Source organism: Manis pentadactyla, chromosome 3 (genome assembly GCF_030020395.1).
Source record: "Manis pentadactyla isolate mManPen7 chromosome 3, mManPen7.hap1, whole genome shotgun sequence".
Classification (NCBI taxonomy): domain Eukaryota; kingdom Metazoa; phylum Chordata; class Mammalia; order Pholidota; family Manidae; genus Manis; species Manis pentadactyla.
This window is the reverse complement of record NC_080021.1, coordinates 138,935,961-138,963,113: the sequence shown is the minus strand read 5'-3', so window position 1 is coordinate 138,963,113 and position 27,153 is coordinate 138,935,961. Positions and strand designations below refer to the sequence as shown.

At 38.1% G+C, this 27,153-nt stretch overlaps 1 protein-coding gene across 1 annotated transcript in view; it reads right to left on the bottom strand.

Annotated features, from left to right (window-relative positions):
- AGTPBP1 (ATP/GTP binding carboxypeptidase 1) overlaps positions 1–27,153 on the bottom strand; it is a 204,774-nt gene that overhangs the window by 51,137 nt on the left and 126,484 nt on the right. The window lies entirely within an intron of this gene.

Genomic DNA, 27,153 nt, shown 5'->3' with positions numbered 1-27,153 from the left:
CCTTAAGCAAACATTTTTATATACATAATAGCATTCTTAGAAGCAGTAAAGATCTGAAAAACCAGAGATTATTGAGTGTTTTTGTGGGCGAGACTGAAGTAAATAATCACTTCTTATGTGTATATATAGAAGGAGATTTTTAAAACTACCCTCACTAGAATTTAACTAAAATGCAATCAGCAACTGGCTTGCACATTCTGCAGAATCCTTCTCTCTTCCATGGCTAGAGAGAAAATGTGGACAGCAGGGAAACAACTGTGTCAAGGAGCAGAGGGTGGTCCCTCCATCTCCAGGATTCTCTAGGCCTGATCTCCCCCTGATCAGTCCAACAAAATGGACACCAACTTGAAAATTCTTAAAATCCTTGCCACTGTCCTAGAAAACAGAGCCATTCATAGACCCCACAATCTTCCCTGTTGACATGAAAACCCAGGAAGACAACAATCACTGAAAGTGACAAAAATCTGCAGCCCAAACAGACCTAATTTCTATTAAAAGTCCACCATGGGAAGGTACCTACTGGTGATAACACATAGCTTCCTTTCACAGTATTACTTAATCTTAAAGAGGAAGCTGATTACATAAACTAATAGGAACTGCAAGCTTGTTTGTTTCAGCTAAAGATTAGTAATGCAGATTACTGTGGTTTATTGGCTTTCTGAGAGAACACAGTAAAAAGGTTTGCCAAAATGGCTATAAGAAAAGAATACAAGAATACACTAAATACTGCCAAGTTTCCTTAATTTCAGACACATGTGAAACTAGTCTCCTGCACAAAGATACTCTCTTGTAATTAAAGAGAACTAATTCTCATATAGTATAGAAACATACCTAGCAACATCATAATGTAGTCTTAAATTCAAAATAAACCAGAAACATATTCTAATGAAGAATTAAAAATTACCAGAAAAATACTAAAATATGATAGCTAAACGCTAAGAAAGTGCAACTCTGAAATTTTTAATCTAGTAGTTATACAGTTAATGAAAATTTATTTTTAATTTTGATTCTACAACAAATAACATCACTGACAAAGGAGTCTATCAAAAAAAGAAAAGCTAGTATGAGAGAATTACGATATAAATCCTTGATTTAGGTTCACTGTCATAACTTTCAAATGCTAGATTCTTTCTAAAGAAACAAACTTGTAAAAAGCTATTAATTATAATAAACAAATCCAAATTTTATGTTACCCACACCTTCAACAATAAGAAATGGCACTTACATATACTCAAATATACCATAAATAAATAAATAAAATGCTCAAGTATAAGTGAAAGACTAAATACATTCATCATAATTTATTAAATAAGATTGATATACCACAAAAATGCAAAAGTTAATACCTAAAAGAAAGTTTGGGTTTTTTTTTTTTAAAGAAAAATGGTATTAATAGATGGATTAACAGCTTGGTTGTACAGCAACACTCCATAACATGAAATGGTAAAAAAGCACAGACACCTATGGGTGGCAGGTGATGTAACCGAGTGAGCCTAACTGGATGGCACAGAGGGAAACTGGAGACCTGGGCTCTGTTTAAAAACAAACTGACTGTTAGATGAATGAATAAAGATGTGGTACATATACACAATGGAATATTATTCAGCCATAAGAGGAAACAAATCCTACCATTTGTAACAATATGGATGGAGCTAGAGGGTATTATGCTCAGTGAAATAAGCCAGGTGGAGAAAGACAAGTACCAAATGATTTCCCTCATTTGTGGAGTATAACAAAGCAAACCTGAAGGAAAAAAATAGCAGCAGACATACAGACACCAAGAAGGGACTAGTGGTTACCAAAGGGAAGGGAGTTGGGACATGGGTTGGGAGTGAAGGAGAAGGGGATTAAGGGGCATTATGATTAGCATACACAGTGTAGCAGGAACACGGGGAAAGCAGTATAGCACAAAGAACTAGTGACTCTATAGCATCTTACTATGCTGATGGACAGTGACTGCAATGGGGTGGGGGGGTACTCAATAATATAGGTAAATGTAATAACCACAATGTTGCTCATGTGAAACCTTTATAAGATTGTATATGAGATTAAAACTTTTTTTTATAAGATTCAAGATGGCGGCATGAGAGGTGAGACAGAGAATTCCTCCCAAAACCACATATAATATGAAAATATAGTTAATACAACTAATCGTAAAAGAGCAATAGGAAAGAAGTCTGTGCCAGAATTTATAACCTGGAGAACAGAGCAGACCTCGCAAAACAGGATAACATACCAAAGCCATGACCCAGTGGGATCCAAGCCTTTCCCCCACCCCAGCTCACTGGCAGGAGGAAGAGAAACTGAGTGGGGAGGGGGTGGAAGCCTAGGACTGCTGAACACCCAGCCCTGGAGATCTGCTTTGGGAGCACAAACCTACATTGCATGGTGCTCTGGAGATTAGAGGGGTTGGAAAGCTAAGACAGGCGGAATTCTTGGAGGGACTGAGATTCCAGCTGTTTGTGGAGGACAGGGATCCACATGCAGCCGCTCTGGGACACAAGAAAGACAGGCGGTCTGAGAGGCTTCCTAGCAGCAAGAGGGCTGCTGAAGGGGCAGGGTCTGCACAGAGCTTGCTACTGGGGAGAAGGGATAGGTGGACAAGGTTCTCTGGGCGCACTCTGCCCAGCAGGTTGGGAACTTTCAGGAGCTTCAGGTGCTCCATCCCCCTGGCTGGCTGTTCAGCTCCAAAGCACCCCACTGTGATACACAGCCTGCCGTGCCTTCCTCCTGGCCTGCCAGGACCAGCTCACAAACCAGAAGTCCCTGCCCTGATGTCAGGCCAGCCAGAAGGAGGCCCCGCCTATGACAGCTATAGACACAAAGCACAGAGGCTTATACCTGTGGGCTTGGCCCATTGGTTCTGACAGTGGAGACAGGCAATGCAGTCAGGAAGCAGGAAACAGCTCTTTCCTCCGCCGAGGCCCAAGCGCCACTCCCCTGCAACTGCCAACATCACTCCAGGGGCTGAGCAGCTCCAGAGACTAAAGCTTCTGGGCACTAGAGGGTGCCACATACAAATATAAAATGTCAAAGGAACCTGGTTCAAACAAAAATCTCAGAAATGCCAGAAGAAGGGCCAAATGAAATGGAACTCACCAATCTTCCTGAAAGAGAGTTCAAAATCAAAAATCATAAACATGCTCATGGAGGTACAGAAAAATATTCAAGAATTCAAGGATGAATTTAGAACAGAGATTCAATCACTAAAAAATTCTATATCTGAAATGAAACATACAATGGAGGGATTTAAAAGCATATTAGCTGTAGTAGAAGAGATGCAAATGAAATAGAAATTAGAGAGGAGGAATACAAAAAAGCTGAGGCACAGAGAGAAAAAAGGATCTCTAAGACTGAAAGAATATTGAGAGAACTGTGTGACCAATCCAAACAGAACAATATTTGCATTATAGGGGTACCAGAAGAAGAAGAGAGAGAAAAGGGGATAGAAAGTGTCTTTGAGGAGGCAATTGCTGAAAACTTCCCCAATCTGGGGACACAGAGAGTCTCTCAGGCCATGGAGGTGCACAGATCTCCCAACGCAAGGGACCCACGGAAGACACCACCAAGACATATAATAATTAAAATGGCAAAGATCAAGGATAAGGACAGACTTTTAAAAGCAGATAGAGAGAGAAAAATGGTCACATACAAAGGAAAACCCATCAGTCTATCATCAGACTTCTCAGCAGAAACCTTACAGGCAAGAAAGGAGTAGCATGATATATTTAATGCAATGAAGCAGAAGGGCCTTGAACCAAGAGTACTCTACTTGGAAAGATTATTACTTAAATTTGATGGTGGGATTAAACAATTTTCAGATAAGCAAAAGCTGAGAGAATTTACCTCCCACAAACCACCTCTAGACTCCATTTTGGAGGGATTGTTACAGATGGAAGTATTCCTAAGGCTAAATAGCTGTCACCATGGGAAATAAAACCACAGCAAAGAAAGTAGAACAATTAATTACAAAACAGATGCAAAATCAAATCAACTACCCCCGAAGTCAATTAACAGATAGACAAAGAGTACAGAATATGATACATAATATATAAAGAATGGAGGAGGAGGAAAAAAAAAAAGAACCTTTACATTGTGTTTATAATAGCATACTAAGTGAGTTAAATCAGACTGTTAGGTAGTAAGGGAATTACCATTGAACCTTTGGTAACCACGAATCTAAAGCTTGCAATGGCAATAACTACATACCTATCCATAATCACCATAAATGTAAGTGGTCTGAATGCACCAATCAAAAGACATAGAGTCACTGAATGGATAAAAAAAAACAAGACCCATCTATATGCTGCTTACAAGAGACTCACTTCAAACCCAAAGACATACACAGACTGAAAGTAAAGGGATGAAAAAAGATATTTCATGCAACTAATAGGGAGAAAAAAAGCAGGAGTTGCAATACTTGTATCAGACAAAATAGACTTCAAAACAAAGAAAGTAACAAGAGACAAAGAAGGATGTTACATAATGATAAAGGGGTCAGTCCAACAAGAGGATATAACTATTATAAATATCTATGCACCCAACACAGGATCCCCTACATATGTGAAACAACACTAACAGAATTACAGGAGGAAATAGAATCCAATGCATTCATTTTAGGAGACTTCAACACACTACTCACTCCAAAGGACATCAACCACACAGAAAATAAGTAAGGAGACAGAGACACTGAACAACATATTAGGACAGATGGACCTAACAAACATTTACAGAACTCTATAGCCAAAAGCAGCAGAATACACATTCTTCTCAAGTGCACATGGAACATTTTCAAGAACAGATCATGTACTAGGCCTCAAAAAGAACCTCAGTAAATTCAAAAAGATAGAAATTGTACCAACCAGCTTCTTAGACCACAAAGGTATGAAACTAGGAATACATTACACAAAGAAAACAAAAAAGCCTACAGACACATGGAGGCTTAACATGCTCCTAAATAATCAATGGATCAATGACCAAATAAAAACAGAGATCAAGTAATATATGGAGACAAAGGACAATAATTCAACAATGCAAAATCTGTGGGATGCAGCAAAGGCTGTGCTAAGAGGGAAGTATATAGCAATGCAGGCTTACCTCAAGAAAGGAGAACAATCCCATATGAACAGTCTAACCTCACAATTAATGAAACTAGAAAAAGAAGAACAAATGAGGCCCAAAGTCAGTAGAAGGAGGGACATAATAACGATTAGAAGAGAAATAAAATTGAGAAGAATAAAACAACAGGAAGAATCAATGAAAGCAGGAGCTGGTTCTTTGAGAAAATAAACAAAATAGATAAACCCCTAGCCAGACTTAGCAAGACAAAAAGAGTCTGCACACATAAACAGAATCAGAAATGAGAAAGGAAAAATCACTACCAACACCACAGAAATACAAAGAATTAGTAGAGAATACTATGAAAAATTATATGCCAACAAACTGAATAACTTAGAAGAAATGGACAACTTTCTAGAAAAATACAACCTTCCAACGCTGACCCAGGAAGAAACAGAAAATCTGAATAGACCAATTACCATCAACGAAATTGAACTGGTAATCAAAAAACTACCTAAGAACAAAACTCCTGAACCAGATGGTTTCACTGCTGAATTTTATCAAACATTTAGTGAAGACCTAATACCTATCCTGCTTAAAGTTTTCCAAAAAGTAGAAGAGGAGGGAATACTTCCAAACTCATTCCACAAGTATTAACCAAATATTGTACATCAATGATACCTTAATAAAATAACACAAACGCAGAAACCATAAAAGAAAACACTGAAAAATACAAATACTAAAAGCCAAAATCCCTTTATTAAAAGATCTTATAAACAAAGTCAAAAGACAAAGCTCAAGTTGGAGGAAAGATTTTCAACACATATAACAAGAGTTAATATCTATAATGCATAGTGTGTTCTGCAATTTTTTAAACATAATAGAACAATGTGCAAAAGTAATTAACAGACTTTCACAGAAAAAGATATACAAGTGGCTCTTCAACATATGAAAATATAGTTAATAGTCTTTATAACTAATACCATTTTTATCTTCTTAGATTGGCAATGATCAAAATATCAAAAAAAGTTTGATACTGCATTGTGTTGGCAGGAGCACAGGGGAAGTAGCATTGCTGTTTATTGTTGGGAGAATGTGAATTACAACAACCTTCATGCAGGATAATAAAAATTATGAATATGCATAGTATTTGCTCCAGAAATTTCATTAGTAGAAATAGAATAATTCCTGTATGTGTGAAATTTCATATATTCCAGGATATTAATTGCAACATCACTTGTAATAGGAAAAAATTAGAAATATCCTAGATGTCCATCGAGGTGTTTCCATATGAACTAATATAGAATTTACTATTGTTAAGAGAAAATACCAAAGTACAAAGCAGTGTGTATATCATTTGTTTAAAAAAAAAAGAATATATTTAGATTCTTAAATATGCCTAGATTGTATCTGGTAATATACATAAAACTTTAAAACAGCAGCTGTCTCTAGGGAGAAGAGCTTGTTGGATGGGGAGCAAGTGAGTAGGAGACTTACTATTTAATGCTCATCATATAGTCGTTTTTTGAATTGTGTACCATGTACATGTGTTACCTACTTTAAAAAAATACTAAAATAATTTTTAAAAGATGGGATAGAACAAAAAAAAAACTGAATTGCCAAGTAGGAAACAGAGATTAAGGTTGTCATACCAATTTTTCAAGAAATGTGAATTTATTTGTAGAATCTCCCATATTTTAAATGATTGCAATCGGTTAAAAAAAAATACTCTGCAAAATGAAGCCAAAATCCTATGCAAGCTGAATATGGCCTACAAGCTAAATGAGTTTTCAACCTGACACTGTATTGTAGGTGATGTAATTACCCATTTATATTAGACTACATCAAATAATTGAGGGAAATATTTGTCCCACCCTCAGCCCTCACTAATAAAGAGGAAAAACAGTCCTTTATTCAGAGTTGTATTTATGTTAAGCAGCACAACTGTCTAAAAGAGGATGTCAATCCTTCCTTCCTTTACTTCAGCTGCCTACTAAAATATACGACTCTCCAGTCAAAACAACAATAAATATTTTCCTGGTACCCTGAGGGATTATAACTTCAAAGTTACTGACATTCAATATTCATCAAAGACTTAGAAGAAAATAATTTATACAAAAGCCATCTGATATGCTTTGGTTATATAACTATACTACTATTATGTTAATGTATGTGCGCAATTTAAGTAGTAGCTTAAAATCTATACATGCTGAAGTTACTCTACAGGAAGATATGTCAAAGAAGTAATCAATCTTCCCATGTTTTCTTCCGCCTGCTACTTCTATAGCTTTTCTTCTTCCTTCCTAATTACAACCTTTAAATAGAATTCGTGCCTCATATCAAATTTACCGAGTATCATAATTCTTCCAAGTGGTAAAGATACCTCAAGACAAATGCTGGGCATAGAAGCTACAGGGCATAAATATGCAAAGAAATAAAAAGCTAACCATTTCAAACAATAAGGCTTCTCTCTCACTTACCAACTTTACATTTCCCTGTATGGCCCCGGAAGATGACTGGTTAGCCAGAGACGGGTAAGATTCCTCAAGGGAGGAACAACCTAAGACAGGCACAGTCGCAGGGGGGCCATCAGGTGAGAAATTGGGGATCAACAGAGGTGAGGCTTAGAACCTCACCCCCCCCGTTCTGAGAGAAATCTTCTGCATACGTGGATGTTTTATTGCCCTTGTCTAGCTTGGATTAACACATAGTCTACAGGCACACACCTGATCATCTACATTTGCTCTCTTACAACACTAAACTCTGTTTTCTACCTTTATCTTGTATCTACCTACCACTTCAGCATTTTATTAAAAATAATAATAATAAAGAGAGAAATGTGGTATCCACATATAAATCAAGTATAAAAACCAAATGAGTATTCATATCTGAACTGACTGTTTATAGTTCATAATGCATGAGCAAAACCGAAAGTTTTCTGTGATGACTGCCCTTGTACTGTTCACCATGTAACTTATTCATTATGTAAGAATTTGTTCTCCATGTAAGAACTTGTTTGTTATGCCTCAGAAGATTGGAGACTGACGAAAATTAGGCTTGGGGTGGATTAATGATTGTGCATTGAGCATTGACTCCCCTATACAGACTTTTATTGTTGTTAACAACCATTTGATCAATAAATATGAGAGATGCCCTCACAAAAAAAAAAAAAAAAAAAGGACAGACTTCCAATGGTAAAATAAATAAGTAACCGGGATGTAATGTATAGCATAAGGAATATAGTCAAGATATTGTAACAGCTTGGTAGGGTGATAGCTGGAACCTAGAATTATGTATATAAATGTTTTATCACTGTGTTGTACACCTGAAACTAATGTAATGTAATACTGTGCGTCAACTACCCTTCAATAAAAAATAATTATCTAAAAAAAAAAAAAAAGCCATCTGAAAAATGTGCAGCCCATTCAGTCCAATAAATACTTAAAAAATATACATGACATGTGGTCACCTGCAAAACTGTACTTTGTTAGATTTTAAACAATGCAGAGCAACATTAGAAGAAACAATTAAGTACACCTCACTGCTATATTTACCCTAAAGATATTATGGGAAATGCTCCTTAGGTAAGTGTTCTCTGAGGATTCATAAAAGACATTCTTCTTTATAGACAGAATGAATTAACGACATACATCTGACCACTACATACAAACAATTAACAGCCCAGGTTCATGGCCTAGACCCAGGGTCTGACTCTTCTTGGCTCTGACAATTACTAGCAGTATAACCTGGGATAAGTTACTCAAGACTCCTAAACTTCAGTACACTCTTCTGTGAATAGCAATTTCCTCATACAGCTTTTTCACCACTAAATGACATGCATTATATGCATATATACACATCATACAAAGTGGTTACTTACTTCTGTCTTGCTCAAAAAAACACTCAATAAATATCACCTGCTGCTATTATTCCTAATACTTCTATTGTCTCCATTCCAGAAGTACTTAAGTTTCCCGTGAGCCATTCTAAATTTAGTATTAAAAAATTCAGGGTTTTGTTTCCCTTATTTTGCTTTTGCCACAGTTCCTTCACCTACTTTTTAATTTTAAATTTCTGAATAGGTAATACATTGACATGGTAACAAATACCAAATACTACACAGAAATATAAAATGAGGGACCCATATTCTCTTTCTTTCAACACAACCCATATTTTCCATTCTGGCTTTTTTCGCTTTCCCTCTGTAAGCACATTTTCATTTAATAAAAGTATCTTACATCTCTTTCCTTCAGGACATAGAGATCTTTTTATTTTTAGTTATCACAGTAGTCATAGAATAGATATACCATCATTTATTTAACATAATTTAGTTTCTGACTGATAAGCATTTGAGTTTGTTCCAATCTCAAAGCAATTCGAACATTCCTTCATAATAGATGTGGAAATTATGTGTGTGTGTGTATAAAATATATATCTCAAATTTCATAATGTGGAATTAATGTCAAAGGAATTTTGATAGACCCAGTCAGACTGCCCTCCACAAGAAGTAGTATCCGTTGATGATCCCACCATCAACCTGTTTCTCCATAATCTCGTTAATATAATATGCTGTCAAACTTTCAAGATTTTAGCCAATTTGATATGTGGGAAATGATATCTCAGTCATTTTAATTTGCATTTCTCTAATTTTGAATGAATTGAACATAAGTCGGTGGTTGAGTCACTATTGCTGTATTTTCCATTTTTTCTGATGAAAAGCATTTATGTAAAATACCTCAGGTACTTTTCAAAACAAACCAATATAAATTATGTTTTATTATCAAGTATATATTGTAAGATCCAGCTAGACAATTTTTCTAAAACATAAAGAAAAATAATGGAAAGAAAAGTCAAAATTCCAGTAGATATTACCACTGGAGGAACGGGCCACAGAATGACCTTTCTTCTTTGTACTTTCTCTTAAGTACTAATTTTATAGAATATGAAAACAGGAAAAATGTACCAAAAAGTGCTAAGCATTTTAAACTAAGAGATCAGTTTAAATTAATTTTTTAATCCAATTCAAACCAAAAATACAGATTCAAGTAATCATTAGTATGTGTTCACAATAAATATTTTTAAATGGGTGCACTATCCACACTGAGATATTAATCTTATCATGGAATTTTCCACTTTCAAATGAAGTACAGATATTTTTCATGAAGCTTTACTCATTTACTGCACTTTCTGTTAAAAAGGTAAGTGATTATATAAAAGATAATCATAAAGTAGAAATTCAAATCCAAAAAGAATTTTCGCTGAATATTTAAAGGAGTCCAATGCTTCCTTTTTCTGAAAATGATAAAAGAGTAAATCCTCATTAATTTTGATATCAGTTGTAATGTTACTACACTGAGGTAGGGACTGGGCTAAAAGTTGGCAAATACTTTAAATATGTTAATCATTTCCTCAAAAAATAAGTTGCAGAAGACTAGGCAAATAACATAAACAAACTAGAATCAACATCCTTAATGTATTTCCAAAGAAGCAGCATTTCTGACTACGTTGGAAATACCAATTAATTACGTGGCCCATGTTTGGTATGTTATCACAAATACAGACCATAAGGCCTCTAGCTTACCTACCTACAGGGGTCAGCAAACCTTCCCAATAAAGGGCTAGACAATAAGTATTTTAGGCTTTGCAGGCTACATGGTCTCTGTGACAATTATTCAATTCTGCCACTGTGGTGTAAAAACAGCCACAGATAAGACATCAAGAAATAGGAATGGCTATGTTCCAGTAAAACTTCATTTAGGGACATAAATACGAATTTCATATAGTCTTTCATCTGTCACAAAATATTATTTTTTCTTAGGATTTTTTTTTTGGAATCATTAATCTACAATTACATGAAGGACATTATGTTTACTAGGCTTCCCCCTTCACCAATTCCCCCCCACATACCCCTTCACAGCACTGTCCATCAGCGTACTAAGATGCTGTAAAATAAATATTTGTCTTCTGTGTGGCACAGCCCTCCCCGTGCCCCACACACACTATACATGCAAATCGTAATGCCCCCTTTCTTTTTCACCACCCTTATCCCTCCCTTCCCACCCATCCTCCCCAGTCCCTTTCCCTTGGTAACTGTTAGTCCATTCTTGGGTTCTGTGATTCTGTTGCTGTTTTGTTCCTTCAGTTTTCCTTTGTTCTTATACTCCACATATGAGTGATATCATTTGGTACTTGTCTTTCTCTGCCTGGCTTATTTCACTGAGCATAATACCCTCTAGTTCCATCCATGTTGTTGCAAATATTAGGATCTGTTTTTTCTTATGGCTGAGTAATATTCCATTGCGTATATATACCACATCTTCTTTATCCATTCATCTACTGATGAACATTTAGGTTGCTTCCGTATCTTGGCTATTGTAAATAGTGCAGCAATAAACATAGGGGTGCATCTGTCTTTTTCAAACTTGAGTACTGCATTCTTAGGGTAAATTCCTAGAAGTGAAATTCCTGGGTCAAATGGTATTTCTATTTTGAGCATTTTGAGGAACCTCCATACTGCTTTCCACAATGGTTGAACTAATTTACATTCCCACCAGCAGAGTAGGAGGGTTCCCCTTTCTCCACAACCTCCCCAACATTTGTTGTTATCTTTTGGATGGAAGCCATCCTTACTGGTGTGAGGTGATATCTCATTGTGGTTTAAATTTGCATTTCTCTGATGACAAGCGATGTGGAACATCTTTTCATGTGTCTGTTGGCCATCTGAATTTCTTCTTTGGAAAAGTATCTGTTCAGCACCTCTGCCCATTTTTTAAATGGATTATTTGCTATTTGTTTGTCGAGGTGCGTGAGCTCTTTATATATTTTGGATGTCAACCCTTTATCAGATCTGTCATTTATGAATATATTCTCCCATACTGTAGGATACCTTTTTGTTCTATTGATGGTGTCCTTTGCTGTACAGAAGCTTTTCAGCTTGATATAGTCCCACTTGTTCATTTTTGCTTTTGATTCCCTTGCCCGGGGAGATATGTTCAAGAAGAGGTCGCTCATGTTTATGTCTACGAGATTTTTGCCTATGTTTTTTTCTAAGAGTTTTATGGTTTCATGACTTATGTTCAAGTCTTTGATCCATTTCGAATTTACTTTTGTGTATGGGGTTAGACAGTGATCCACTTTCATTCTCTTACATGTAGCTGTCCAGTATTGCCAGCACCATCTGTTGAAGACACTGTCATTTCCCCATTGTATATCCATGGCTCCTTTATCAAATATTAATTGACCATATATGTTTGGGTTAATGTTGGGAGTCTCTATTCTGTTCCATTGGTCTGTGACTCTATTCTTGTGCCAGTACCAAATTGTCTTGATTACTGTGGCTTTGTAGTAGAGCTTAAAGTTGGGGAGTGAGATTCCCCCACTTTATTCTTCCTTCTCAGGATTGCTTTAGCTATTCGGGGTCTTTGGTGTATCCATGTGAATTTTTGAACTATTTGTTCCAGTTCATTGAAGAATGCTGTTGGTAATTTGATAGGGATTGCATCGAATCTGTATATTGTTTTGGGCAGGATGGCCATTTTGACAATATTAATTCTTCCTAGCCAGGAGCATGGGATGAGTTTCCATTTGTTAGTGACCTCTTTAATCTCTCTTAAGAGTGTCTTATAGTTTTCAGGGTATAGGTCTTTCACTTCCTTGGTTAGGTTTATTCCTAGGTATTTTATTCTTTTGGATGCTATTGTGAATGGAACTGTTTTCCTGATTTCTCTTTCTATTAGTTCATTGTTAGTGTAAAGGAAAGCCACAGATTTCTGTGTGTTAATTTTGTATCCTGCAACTTTGCTGAATTCTGATATTAGTTCTACTAGTTTTGGAGTGGAGTCTTTAGGGTTTTTTATGTATAATATCATGTCATCTGCAAATAGTGACAGTTTGACTTCTTCTTTACCATTCTGGATTCCTTGTATTTCTTTGTTTTGTCTAATTGCCATGGCTAGGACCTCCAGTACTATGTTGAATAACAGTGGGGAGAGTGGGCATCCCTGTCTTGTTCCTGATCTCAGAGGAAAAGCTTTCAGCTTCTCACTGTTCAGTATGATGTTGGCTGTGGGTTTATCATATATGGCCTTTATTATGTTGAGGTACTTGCCCTCTATACCCATTTTACTGAGAGTTTTTATCATGAATGGATGTTGAATTTTATCGAATGCTTTTTCAGCATCTATGGAGATGATCATGTGGCTTTTGTTCTTCTTTTTGTTGATGTGGTGGATGATGTTGATGGACTTTCGAATGTTGTACCATCCTTGCATCCCTGGGATGAATCCCACTTGGTCATGGTGTATGATCCTTCTGATGTATTTTTGAATTCGGTTTGCTAATATTTTGTTGAGTATTTTTGCATCTACGTTCATCAGGGATATTGGTCTGTAGTTTTCTTTTTTGCTGGGGTCTTTGCCTGGTTTTGGTATTAGGGTGATGTTAGCTTCATAGAATGAGCTTGGGAGTATCTCCTCCTCCTCTATTTTTTGGAAAAGTTTAAGGAGAATGGGTATTATGTCTTCCCTGTGTGTCTGATAAAATTCCGAGGTAAATCTATCTGGCCCGGGGGTTTTGTTCTTTAGTAGTTTTTTGATTACCGCTTCAATTTCGTTGCTGGTAATTGGTCTGTTTAGATTTTCTGTTTCTTTCTGGGTCAATCTTGGAAGGTTGTGTTTTTCTAGGAAGTTGTCCATTTCTCCTAGGTTTTCCAGCTTCTTAGCATATAGGTTTTCATAGTACTCTCTAATAATTCTTTGTATTTCTGTGGGGTCCGTCATGATTTTTCCTTTCTCGTTTCTGATTCTGTTGATGTGTGTTGATTCTTTTTTTCTCTTAATAAGTCTGGCTACAGGCTTATCTATTTTGTTTATTCTCTCGAAGAACCAGCTCTTGGTTTCATTGATTTTTTCTATTATTTTATTCTTCTCAATTTTATTTATTTCTTCTCTGATCTTTATTATGTCCCTCCTTCTGCTGACCTTAGGCCTCATTTGTTCTTCTTTTTCCAATTTTGATAATTGTGACATTAGACTATTCATTTGGGATTGTTCTTCCTTCTTTAAATATGCCTGGATTGCTATATACTTTCCTCTTAAGACTGCTTTCACTGCGTCCCACAGTAGTTGGGGCTTTGTGTTGTTGTTGTCATTTGTTTCCATATATTGCTGGATCTCCATTTTAAGTTGGTCGTTGATCCATTGATTGTTTAGGAGCATGTTGTTAAGCCTCCATGTGTTTGTGAGCCTTTTTGCTTTCTTTGTAGAATTTATTTCTAGGTTTATTCCTTTGTGGTCTGAAAAGTTGGTTGGTAGGATTTCAATCTTTTGAATTTACTGAGGCTCTTTTTGTGGCCTAGTATGTGGTCTATTCTGGAGAATGTTCCATGTGCACTTGAGAAGAATGTGTATGCTGTTGCTTTTGGATGTAGAGTTCTATAGATGTCTATTAGGTCCATCTGTTCTAGTGTGTTGTTCAGTGCCTCTGTGTCCCTACTTATTTTCTGTCTGGTGGATCTGTCCTTTGGAGTGAGTGGTGTGTTGAAGTCTCCCAAAATGAATGCATTGCATTCTATTTCCTCCTTTAATTCTGTTAGTATTTGTTTCACATATGTTGGTGCTCCTGTATTGGGTGCATATATATTTGTAATGGTTATATCTTCTTGTTGGACTTTTAATCTGTGCATGTCTTTGGGTTTGAGGTGAGTCTTTTGTAAGCAGCATATAGATGGGTCTTGCTTTTTTATCCATTCTATTACTCTGTGTCTTTTGATTGATGCATTCTGTCCATTTACATTTAGGGTGATTATTGAAAGATATGTACTTATTGCCATTGCAGGCTTTAAGTTAGTGGTTACCAAAAGTTCAAGGTTAGCTTCCTTACTATCTTACTAATTTAACTTGCTTATTGAGCTATTATAGACACTGTCTGATGATTCTTTATTTCTCTCCCTTCTTATTCCTCCTCCTCCATTCTTCATATGTTGGGTGTTTTGTTCGGTGCTCTTTTTAGGAGTGCTCCTATCTAGAGCAGTCCCTCTAAGATAACCTGTAGAGGTGGTTTATGGGAGGCAAATTCCCTCAACTTTTGCTTGTCTGGGAATTGTTTAATCACTCCTTCATATATACATGATAATCGTGCTGGATACAGTATTCTTGGTTCAATTCAAGGCCCTTCTGTTTCATTGCATTAAATATATCATGCCATTCTCTTCTGGCCTGTAAAGTTTCTGTTGAGAAGTCTGATGACAGCCTGATGGGTTTTCCTTTGTAGGTGACCTTTTTTTTCTCTCTGGCTGCCTTTAATACTTGTCTCTGATCTTTGCCATGTTAATTATTATGTGTCTTGGTGTTGCCCTCCTTGGGTCACTTGTCATGGGAGTTCTGTGTGCTTCTGTGGTCTGAGAGGCCATTTCCTCCCCCAGTTTGGGGAAGTTTTCAGCAATTATTTCTTCAAAGACACTTTCTATCCCTTTTTCTCTCTCTTCTTCTTCTGGTACTACTATGATGCAAATATTGTTCCATTTCGATGGGTCACACAGTTCTCTTAATATTCTTTCATTCCTGGATATCCTTTTATCTCTCTTTGTGTCAGCTTCTCTGCATTCCTGTTCTCTGATTTCTAGTCCATTAAAGGTCTCTTGCATCTCATCCATTCTGCTTTGAAGTCCTTCCAGAGACTGTTTTATTTCTGTATTCTCCCTCCTTAGTTCTTGTATATTTCTCTGCAAGTCCATCAGTATGGTTATGATTTTTGTTTTGAATTCTTTTTCAGGAAGATTGGTTAAATCTATCTCCCCAGATTCCTTCTCAGGGGAGGATGTGTAAGATGTCTGGGTTAGTCTGGTCTGGATCAAATTTTTTTGCCTTTTCATGTTCATAGATGCAGTGGTATGCTGTTGACTTGTCTGTCAGCTGGGAGAACCAAGACCCTTTCCACTTGCTCCTGGCCTTTACTGGGACAACAGTGACCCCTAGCAGCTTGTGTTGGGCAGTTGCGTGTAGACTGGGTCTCTGTTTCTTGCCCGGCCGCTATGGAGGAAGCTCCCTTGCTGTGGGCATGGCCAGCCTCAGGCTGCTTCTCTGCTATGGCGGGGCCCCAGAGGGGTAATGGACAGGGGGCTGTTTATTGCTGTGAGGGGTCTCCGAGCTGCTGCCCAGGGGGTTAGTGCACCTGGAGTTCCCCGGGATTCCCAGCTGCTGGGCTAAGTGTCCCGGGATGATTCCGTCCAGCTGTGGGGTCCCTGTCCCTTTAAGACTTTCAAAAAGCACTCGCTTCTCTTTGTCCCAGGGGCGCCGGCTGTAGGGACCTGCTCGCAGGTTTTTACTGTCCCGTTTCGCTAGTTTCCCATGCTCCTCAAACTGTGTGTCTGCGCTCTGGGTGCGGATGGCTAGTGCTGGGTGATTAGCAGTCCTGGGCTCCCTCTTCCTCCCAGCTCTGACTCCTCTCCTCCCACTGGGAGCTGGGGTGAGGGGTGCTCACGTCCCACCGGGCTGCTGCTTGTATCTTACCCCCTTCGCGAGGTGCAGGGTTCCTGCAGGTGTGGATGTAGTCTGGCTGTTGTCCTGTATCTTCTGGTCTCTCTTTTGGGGATAGTTGTATTTGTTGTATTTTCAAAAATATATGTTTTTGGGAGGAGATTCCCACTGTCCTACTCACGCTGCCATCTTGGCTCCACCCCATTCTTTGGATTTTTTTTTAACCATCTTAAACATGTGAAAACCATTCTTAGGTTGTGGGCTGAAAAACAGGCAGTCAGCCAGAGTTTGCTAATCCTGACATGAGTGAATGACTATCAAACTTTTTTTATCATGACCTACAAGAAATACGTTTTAAAAATCAGAGCCCTACACATGCACACACACACACACACACACACACACACACACACACACACACCTGAAACAAAAGGTATATGAAACCATTTGCTGTACTACATGTGACACAATGTTGTCATCTTTTGATACTGGTACTAGTGGGCATGAACCCACAGTTTGAAAAACAGTGATCTGCTTTTAGTTGAGAAAATGGGTACCTAGAGAAATGAAGTTATTTGGTCAAACATAAACACATGGAGTCAGTGGGGGGGCCAAGTCTAGAATCCACGTGTGCGGACTTCATTTTCAGAATCCTGTCCTACCAAGATGCCTCACCACACCACACTGCCTCATCACTCTCCCGATGCAAATCCACTGCCCACGATGTTACTGCTTCCTGCATTTGTTCTTCTCTTCTCAAAGTGGTGTCACTTGAAGGAACATATAATTCTGAAGAGTTTTCTACCCATTACTCAAAAATGATGGGTGAAGGGACAAAGGAAGCTTTGAGGTATGCTTGCACATCAGACTGCACTGCTCACCACAACTTCCACATGAATACTTGACATATGCGTGCAGAGTATATAAAATGATAAGGAAAGATTAACAACCTTCAAATAATAAAGTACTGTTGTCTAATATACAATTTGTTAACGTGTTAAGTATTTTTGGTGGTAGTTTTATCTAAAGCAACTAACAGTATTGGGGATTGACCTATCTGCATGATGCAAAGAGAATCACACCATTTCACTTAAGTGCGGTTATATTCCTGTTTCATGCCAAATATCTGATGACCATGAAAATTTTAACAAATGATATGAAAATGGAAATTCTAATAAATATGCTAAAAGATATTCTTTACAACAGTCACATCACACAAAATACATTATGATGCAGCAAAAGTCTAGAACACAAAGGTTTTAGTTTACTTCATGATTTGCTGACTTCTGCTATCACAAGTAAGAAGGAAAAAAAAAGAACCATTCTTACCAACATCGTGAAAATCAGTGGGAAAATAAATCATTGGAACTTTCAGGGAGACATAGATCACTCAATGCTCAAAGGTATTCTAGAGTCCAGCCCTATTTTTCTCATTGTAAATTTTCCAGGAACAAAACTAAGTTGTAACCTGGTTGTAAATCACTGGGTTTTCTGTGTTCTCATTCTCTGAGCTCCCTCTCCTTTGCCCTTTAACTTGCATACCAAGACCCCCAGCTTTAAAAATCATGTACCAACTCTCCTTGACCTTTTTGACCATTCATCAAGCTCTTGGTATCAAAAATATACCTTAAAGCTTGTGTAAGAGTAACAGACAAACTCAGTAATACACTCTACTATCTAAAGAGGAGTCAACTAATTCAGGAAAAGGCCCTACAGATGGCTCATATATTCAAGGTCACACTCTAACCTGCAAATTAAATCTGTAGACCAATTGCAAGGTCCATATTTCAGGGATGAGGTGAAAGAATTCATCACACACATTAACAGAGGTGGGAGGGCTGGCGAAGTGCTACAGTAATTCCCAGACTGTGTAATTCCTCTCATATAGGCCCAGTCCAGGTGAGAGAACAAGGGGAGCTCAGAACCATGGGTGAAATGATATTCTCTGAAAGACCCAGCCAGGCTAGGACAAAACCCAACATCAGAAATTGCTGCTCAAGGATAGAAGTCACCAGGCCACAGCACAGACATTCTGAGGATGCAGAGTGGGCATTAGAGCTACTCAGTGCCATCATACATTTGTTTGCAATAAGGATATATTTAATTAAAACATTAAATTTCTTTACTTACTGATGTTAACAAAGGTATCAACTGAAAAGGTAATCAAATGTGATTAGAAGAATATATGTCTTTTATTAACACAAACAGGAAAAACACTTAAAATAAGAGTCTTGATTGAGAAAAGCTTTCCTAATATGAAGTCCCTAAGAAGGATACTTCGTAGTTAAAATTAAGGCTGAGATCTAGGGACTTATTCAATAGTTACAACTCTCCTCTACAAGCCTCCTTCCTTATAATCTTACCTCAGATAGTATAGGTGAGTAAGGAGGAAAAAAACTGATGACTGAGGCAACTTAGTAAGGAAACTTGTTTCAGGATTTAAAGAACCCAATGTTCAGAAAGTGCCTTTCTGTGGTCAAGATGGCATTTTTGGTTTTGGAGAAGTAGAGAGCTAAGAGATGAGGCTGGAAAGGAGAAAAATCAAATTGCTGACTCTCACTCCAGGTGAAACAGTTCAGGATCTTCAAAAAGCAAACCCTAAGACACAATCAGCCATGCAAAGAGCTACTGTGAAGAACAGAGAGCGGGAGGAGTAGGCGCTAAGGGGACCTTCAGGTCAGTACAAAAGCAGGTCTGAGCCCTGGGAAAGGACACAGCACTGGGGGGAAGAGCCTGCGGCTGCACTGCAACTCTGACCTAGTGTCACCCATGCCCACAGGGGGCCCAGAGCAAAGCTGCCCATTAGCAGATCCCTGCACCGATAAGGAATGGTTTGGCTCTAGTCACCCCATGTTCAGCCCATGGCTGGGAGCTAGGCAGAGAGGGCATGACCTCAGCATCCACCCGATGGATCCCAAAGGCATGGCAGCTGAAGGCTATTGGCAACTACAAGCCTCCTAGCGGGTTCTCTCACAAAGGAACAGGGGAGCAGCTCGCTGCCATGGCTGCCATGGCCCACCCCACGTGCTACACAGATCCACTTCTCTACACTTGGAGAGAGCTACTCCACAGTTCCTGTGGGTCTCTGCTGAGGAGAAGCTTCAAAGAAAAAATGAGCAGGACAAACTCTGCCCCATCGCTGCAACTCCTCACCTCCATCCTCCAGCAGAAACAAGAGGCTAGAGTAACCTGTTGGTAACTGCAGCTTGTAGTTAAACTGCCCTTCCTATGTCCCCTGAGGAAAGACTGCACCTACTTAAGGAACTAGAACTATTAACCCTGCAGAGCTCAGAGATGCAGGGACAGAAAGCACCAAGCCCCACAGTGGGACACTGTGAGCTACAATATATAGGAATACTTCTGTGCCCACCTCCTGGTTCCCAGACCCATATATTCTCTCTATTGGGGATACAGAACTATGTGGAAGTTTCCAATTTAGTGCATATACTGCATCCTGAAAGATGGCAATCCATTCTTGCAGATGATTTTCTCTGACTTGGAGCTTTACCAGTGCTTTCTGAAGGCCATGCCAGCACTCTAAGAGGCCAGCTGCCTCTGAACAGAGCAGTCTGTGACACACACAGGGGGTGTCAAGAAACAGGCCAACTCCCACACATCCTTCCCAGAAAAGTCAGTCCCCTGTTCTGATGCTATGTTGTATGTGATACCATACTGGTGGATCAAGGAGCCAAGTGGTAGCATTAAATATATATACTAGCTGCCAAGCAAAAATGATTAAGTATACTACATGCTAAAGCTAAAAAAATAAATACAACTGCTACCCTAAAGAAGTTCATAGCCTGAGGAGAATCAAACACCCACAGCAATGTCCACCTTTATCATTATATTATATACTCCTACCAAGAGCATACAAACGTATTCAGGTACTGGAATGCCATCATCACAGAACCTCAACCATATCCACTGAAAATAGTCAAGTCACACCAAAAATGTATTTATATGCCAATATCCACTAGTTGACAATAACAGTTAATACAACTTGTAATTTCTAAAATTAATTGGCAAGATTTAATAACTTCAATTTCTCCTGTCATGAATCCCAAGGTTTTATACTTTATATTTCCTTTTTTACAACAAAATAACACTGTATTTCTATTTTTAAATCATATACCAAAATCAAGTTCAAATGATAATCAAATTACTAAATTAATACATATTCTAAGGTAATATTTATTCAAAGACTACTTAGAAAAGAAGGATTAAAGATGGCAGCATGAGAGGTGATAAAGAGGCTTCCCCCTAAAACTGTATATAATATGAAAACACAATTAATACAATTAATCCTGAAAGAGCAACAGGAAAGAAGGCTGCGCCAGACTGCATACACCTGGAGAAAAGAATAAACCTCATGGAACAAGGTAACGTACCAAAGTTGTGATCAGGCGGGACCCAAGCCCTTCCAACACCCCAGCTCACTGATGGGAGGAAGAGAAATGGAGCAGGGAGGGAGTAGAAGCCTGGGACTGCTGGACACCTAGTCTGGAGATCTGCTCTGGGAGCACAGACCTACACTGCACGTTGCTCTGCTTATTAGGGGAGTTGGAAAGCTAAGACAGGCAGAATACCTGGAGAGACTGAGATTCCAGCCACTTGTGGAAAACAGGGATCCATATCCAGAAGCTCTGGGACAAAAGAAAGGCAGGCAGTCTGAGAGACTTCCTAACAGCGAGAGGATTGCAAAAGGGGCAATGATTGCACAGAGCTTACTGCTCAGGAAAAAGGACAGGTAGAAAAAATTGTCCTGGTGTACTCTGCCCAGCAGGTTGGGAACTTTCACGATCTAAAGGTGCTCCAGTCCCCTGGCTGGCTACGCAGCTCCATAGCCCCAATCTGTGACACACAGCCTGCTGTACCTTCCTCCCAGCCAGCCTGCACCTGGCTCTCGAACTGGCAAAGCCTGCCCTGGCCTCAGGCCAGCCAGAGGGAAGCCCCACCTACAAGAGGTAAACACAAAGCAGAGAGGTTTATACCTGCGTATCGGCCCACTGGCTCTGATACTGGAGACAGGCATAGCAGCCAGGAAGCAGGAAACAGCTCTTTCCTCCCCCCAGGGACCAACAACACTTCCCTGCGACTCCCGACATAGCTCAACAGGCTGAGCAGGTCCAGAGAGTACAGCTTCTGGGCACCAGAGGGCACCACATAAAAATATGAAACATCAAAGGAACATGGTTCAAATCAAAATCTCACAACCAGAGAAAGTCAAATGAAACCAACCTCATGAATATTCCAGAAAGAGATTTCAAAATAAAAATCATAAACATACTCATGGAGGTACAGAAAAATATTCAAGAACTTAGAAATGAATTCAGGTTGGAGATACAATCATTATAAAACACAGGATCAGAAATGAAAAACATAATGGACAGTTTTAAAAGCAGATTAGACACAGTGGTGGAGACAACAAAGGGAACAGAAATTACAGAAGAGGAATACAAAGAAACTGAGGCACAGAAAGAAAAAAGTATCTCTAAGAATGAAAGAATATTGAGAGAACTGTGTGACCAATCCAAACAGAACAATATTCAAATTATAGGGACACCAGAAGAAGAGAGAGAAAAAGAGACAGAAAGTGACTTTGAGGAGGAAATTGCTGAAAACTTCCCCAGTCTGGGGAAGGAGATAGTCTCTCAGACCATGGAGGTGCAAAGATCACCTAACACAAGGGTCCCAAGGAAGACAACAAGAAGACATACAAGATCTTTAAAATGGCAAAGATCAAGGATAAGAACATACTATTAAAAGCAGCCAGAGAGAAAAATAAGATCACATACAAAAGAAATCCCATCAGGCTATCATGAGACTTCTCAGCAGAAACCTTACAGACAAGAAGGGAGTGGCGTGATATATTTAATGCTATGAAGAACAAGGACCTAAAACCCAGAATACTTTATCCAGCAAGATTATCATTTAAATTTGAAGAGGGGATTAAAAAATTTTCAGATGACCAAAAGCTGAGAGAATTTAACTCCCACATACCATCACTACAGTGTATTTTGGAGGGACTGCTATAGATGGAAGTGTTCATAAGGTTTAATAGCTATCACCAGAGGTAATAGAACCACAGTAAAGAAAGTAGAACAGCTAATTACTAACCAAATGCAAAATTAAATCAAAAACCCCCAAAGTCAGTCAAGGGATAGACAAAGAGTACACACTATGATACTAATATATATAGAATGGAGGAGGAAGAAAAAGGAGGAAAAAAAAAAAGGAATGTTTAGATTCTGTTTATAATACCATATTAAGTGAGTTAAATTATACTGCTAGATAGTAAGGGAATTACCGTTGAACCTTTGGTAACCACAAATCTAAAGCCTGCAATGGCAGTAAGTACATACCTACACATAATCACCGTAACTGTAAATGGTCTGACTGCACCAATCAAAAGACATAGAGTCACTGAATGGATAAGGAAAACAAGACTCATCTTTCTGCTGCTTACAAGAGACTCATTTTAAACAGAAAGACATATACAAACTAAAAGTGAACGGATGAAAAAAGTTATTACATTCAAATAACAGGGAGACAAAAGCAGGAGTTGCAGTACTTGTATCAGACAAAATAGACTTCAAAACAAAGACAGTAACAAGAGACAAAGAAGGACACTACATAATGATAAAGAGGTCAATTCAACAATAAGATATAACCATTATAAATATCTATGCACCCAACACAGGAGCACCTACAAATGTGAAACAAATACTAACAGAATTAAAAGGGGAAATAGAATCCAATGCATTCATTCTAGGAGACTTCAACACTTCACTCACTCCAAAGGACAAGATCAACCACACAGAAAATAAGTAAGGAGACACAGACACTGAACAACACATTAGAACAGACAGACCTAACAAACATCTACAGAACTCTATAGCCAAATGCAGCAGAATATACATTCTTCTCAAGTGCACATGGAACATTTTCAAGAAGAGATCATATACTAGGCCAAAAAAAGAGCCTCAGTTAATTCAAAAAGATTGAAATTGTACGAACCAGTTTCTCAGACCACAAAGTATGAAACTAGAAATAAATTACACAAAGAAAATGAAAAATTCCACAAACACATACAGGCATCACAACATGCTCCTAAATAACTAATGGATCAATGACCAAATAAAAACAGAGATAAAGCAATATATGAAGACAAATGACAATAATAATTCAACAACTCAAAATCTGTGGGATGCAGCAAAAGCCATGCTAAGAGGGAAGTATGCTGCAATACAGGCCTACCTCAGGAAAGAAGAACAATCCCAAACACTTTAAACTCATGATTAAGTAAACTAGAAAAAGAAGAACAAATGAAGCCCAATATCAGAAGAAGGAGGGACATTATAAAGATTAGAGCAGAAATAAATAAAATTGAGACAAATAAAACAATAAAATCAATGACAGCAGGAGCTGGCCCTCCGAGAAAATAAACAAAATAGATAAACCCCTAGCCAGACTTATCAAGAAAAAAAGAGAGTCTACACACATAAACAGAATCAGAAGTGAGAAAGGAAAAACCACTACAGACACAGCAGAAATACAAAGAATTATTAGAGAATACTATGAAAAATTACATGCTAAAAAACTGGATAACCTAGAAGAAATGGACAACTTTCTAGAAAAATACAACCTTCCAAGGCTGACCCAAAAAGAAACAGAAAATCTGAACAAACCAATTACCAGCAATGAAATTGAATTGTTAATCAAAAAACTACCTAAGAACAAAATTCATGGACCAGATGGCTTCACTGCTGAATTTTATCAAACACTGAGTGAAGACCTAATACCCATTATCCTTAAAGTTTTCCAAAAAGTAGGAGAAGAGGGAATACTTCCAAACTCATTCTATGAGGCCAGCATCACTCTAATACCAAAACCAGGCAAAGACACCACAAAAAAAAGAAAAGTACAGACTAATATCCCTCATGACCATAGATGCAAAAATACCCAACAAAATATTTGCAAATGGAATTCAAAAATTTATCAAAAAGGTCATCCACCATAATCAAGTAGGATTTATTCCAGGGATGCAAGGTTGGGACAATATTCAAAAATCCATCAACATCATCCACCACATCAACAAAAAGAAGGACAAAAATCACATATCATCTCCATAGATGCCGAAAAAGCATTTGGCAAAATTCAACATCTATTCACGATAAAAACTCTCAACAAAATGGGTATAGAGGGCAAGTACTTCAACATAAAGGCCACATATGACAAACCCACAGCCAACATCATACTTAAGAGTGAGAAGCTGAAAGCTTTTCCTTTAAGATTGGGAACAAGACAGGGATGCCACTCTCCCCACTTTTATTCAACATAGTACTGGAGGTCCTCGTCACAGCAATTAGACAACACAAGGAAATAAAGCACATCCAGATTGGTAAGGAAGAAGTTAAACTGTCATTGTTTGCAGATGACACGATATTGTACATAAAAAACCCTAAAGAATCCACTCCAAAACTATTAGATCTAATATCTGAATTTTGCAGGATGCAAAATTAATACACAGAAATCTGTTGCATTCCTATACACTAATGATGAACTAGCAGAAAGAGAAATCAGGAAAACAATTCCACTTACAATTGCATCCAAAAGAATAAAATACCTAGGAATAAACCTAACCAAGAAGGTCAAAGACCTATACTCTGAAAACTACAAGACACTCATGAGAGAAATTAAAGAAGATACCAATAAATGGAAACACATCCCGTGCTCATGGATAGGAAGAATTAATATTGTCAAATTGGCCATCCTGCCTAAAGCAATCTAAAGATTCAATGCAATCCCTATCAAAATATCAACAGTATTCTTCAATGAACTGGAGAAAATAGTTCTAAAATTCATATGGAATCACAAAAGACCCCAAATAGCCAAAGCAATCCTGAGAAGGAAGAATAAAGCAGGAGGGATTACTCTCCACAACTTCAAGCTCTACTACAAAGCCACAGTAATCAAGACAATTTGGTACTGGCACAAGAATAGAGTCACAGACCAATGGAACAGAATAGAGACTCCAGACATTAACCCAAACATATATGGTCAATTAATATACGATAAAGGAGCCATGGACATACAATGGAGAAATGACAGCCTCTTCAACAACTGGTGTTGGCAAAACTGGACAGCTACAAGCAAGAGAATGAAACTGGATTATTGTCTAACCCCATACACAAAAGTAAATTCAAAATGGATTAAAGACTTGAATGTAAGTCATGAAACCATAAAACTCTTAGAAGACAACACAGGCAAACACCTCCTGAATATCAGCAGGAGCAACTTCTTCCTGAATGCATCTCCTTAGACAAAGGAAACAAAAGCAAAAATGAACACATTGGACTACATCAAACTAAAAAGCTTCTGTATGGCAAAGAACACCATCAGCAGAACAAAAGCCATCCTACACAATAGGAGAATATATTTGTATATGATATAACTGCAAGGGGTTAATATCCAAAATATATAAAGAACTTACACGCCTTAACACCCGAAAAGCAAATAATCCAATTTAAAAATGGGCAGAGGATATGAAGAGACAATTCTCCAAAGAAGAAATTCAGATGGCCAACAGACACATGAAAAGATGTTCCACATCACTAATCATCAGGGAAATGCAAATTAAAACCACAATGAAATATCACCTCACACCAGTAAGGATAGCCAGCACCAAAAAGACTAAGAACAACAAATGCTGGCAAGGATGCAGAAAAGGGGAAGCCTCCTACACTGCTGGTGGGAATGTAAGCTAGTTCAACCATTGTGGAAAGCAATACAGAGGTTCCTCAAAAAACTAAAAATAGAAATACCATTTGACCCGGGAATCCCATTCCTTGGAATTTACCCAAAGAATACAATTTCTCAGATTCAAAAAGACATACGCACCCCTATGTTTATTGCAGCACTATTTACAATAGCCAAGATATGGAAGCAACCTAAGTGTTCATCAATAGATGAATGCATAAAGAAGATGTGGTACATACACTCAATGGAATACTATTCAGCCATAAGGAAGAAATAAATCCTACCATTTGCAACATGGAAGGAGCTGTAGGATACTATGCTCAGTGAAATACGCCAGGAGGAGAAAGACAAGTGCCAAACGCTTTCCCTCATTTGTGGAGTATAACAATGAAGCAAAACTGAAGGAACAAAACAGCAGCAGACTCACAGACTCCAAGAAGAAACTAGCAGTTACCAAAGGGGAGGGGTGTGGGAGGGCTGGTGGGGAGGGAGGGAGAAGGGGATTGAGGGTATTATATTTAGTACACATGGTGTGAGCAGTCATGGGGAAGACAGTGTAGCACAGAAAAGGCAAATAGTGACTCTGTGGCATCTTACTACACTGATGGACAGTGACTGCAGTGGGATATGGGTGGAGTCTTGATAATATGGGTAAATGTAGTAACCACATTGTTTTTTCATGTGAAACCTTCATAAGAGTGTATATCAATAATACTTAATAAAAATAAATTAATTAATAAGATTACTAAAAAAATCTACTTTTCTATATTTATATTTAATGTAAATAAAAAATGTCTAAACTGATAAATCGTCAGGTTTATTATATTAGCTTCACTTGAATAAGTAATGAGCTTAGAAAATA